The sequence below is a fragment of the Dipteris shenzhenensis genome, chromosome 23 (genome assembly GCF_047967505.1).
Source record: "Dipteris shenzhenensis isolate YYH24624 ecotype China chromosome 23, Dip_SZ_1.0, whole genome shotgun sequence".
Classification (NCBI taxonomy): Eukaryota; Viridiplantae; Streptophyta; class Polypodiopsida; order Gleicheniales; family Dipteridaceae; genus Dipteris; species Dipteris shenzhenensis.
In genome coordinates this window covers 34,228,609-34,230,071 of record NC_141618.1, presented here as the reverse complement: position 1 = coordinate 34,230,071, position 1,463 = coordinate 34,228,609, and positions in this window count along the sequence as shown.

Sequence of the window (1,463 nt, the reverse complement as noted above, 5' to 3'; positions counted from 1 at the left end):
AAGACCTAATGCACTACCAGAGACTTTGGCCTTACCCTCATTCCATAGACTTGCCAACGTAAGGCCAAAATTTTCATTCTTAAGAATATGTGGAAAGACCTTACATTTGGCCCACTTTTGGTGAAAAAATTTCATTCTAAAGAATAGGTGGAGTGAAATTGTGTTTGATAAATACAAATCAATGCTCAAGTTTGGACATAAATAAAGGTATCCTTTTGAAGATATTGGAACACATGAGAGAAATAATATTGAAGATACATGAATTTTTAGACATACTATTAAAGACAAATGAACATATAATGGATGAAATCCTATTGATGATACATGAATTTTCAATAGAACTGTTATTCAAAAGATTTGATGGATTGAATGTAGCTTTACTACATTATCCCTTTTACAAGGGTGTTTGAGTTTGAGGCTTGAAACATAAGAATGAATTTGTGTTGAAGCCTAGTGGTTTGTTAAGGATATGTGAAATTTAAAGTAAAAGTACTTACAATGGAAGGGATTATATCAAGATCCTATTAAGGACATGTGAACATATAGTAGAATAATTCTACATAAAATTAGTGGATCAAACTTAATGGCTCAAAAGCAAAAAAGGATGATGGTGCAACCTAGGGGCTACTCTATGGCACTATGGCAGCAATTTTTGTAGTTACTATCAAAGGTAGTGTAACTTTTTTGTCAAGGAAAGAGACGCGAACCACTCCACATGACCTAGATCTGTATGACCTAGGTTGCACCGACTTGTTTCTTTCATGGATAAAAAGTGACCCTTAGGTGATGCTATAGCACTCCCTTTTTTGGCCCATTATTATAGCACAATTGGGGCCTTTTGACCTAATACTAGCTACCCATCAAATATTCGTTGTAGATGTTAGGGGTAATTACCAAACTACTAGTGGTAGTTTTATCACCACCATTAGTAGTTTTATTTTAGTGTTCCTTAATGGTAGTTCTCCTACTACTACATATAATATTACCAATAGTAGTCCTAATCCCAATGATAGTACACATAATATTATTACGACCGTCCAACTTTAATCATCATTATATCTATGAATACATATATATAGGTATATCTATATCTATACCTATTTATTCCTCATCCAATACGTTTGCATTTATTTTTGGTGCTTTGCTTACTTTGAAACTAAAGATAATGTGATTTCATTATTGTTAGCATTCTTGTCAAACATGAGGAGCTGGAATGCATAAGAGTTGGGAGGCACATTATAATTTCTGTGCAGATTTGAGCCATTGAATAGCCTATTGATTCTGATTGTTTTCTTTCTTATTAAATCCTTAATTTGGTTATTTCACACTGAACATCACCATATCAATTCATATTTTTTTTGTTCTAGTAATGTCCTATCGCAGCATAGTCTAGGGTTGATCAAACAAGATAAATGGGTGCTCACATTTAATATATTTTTGAGAGTCAAAGGATAGTGGCTGTA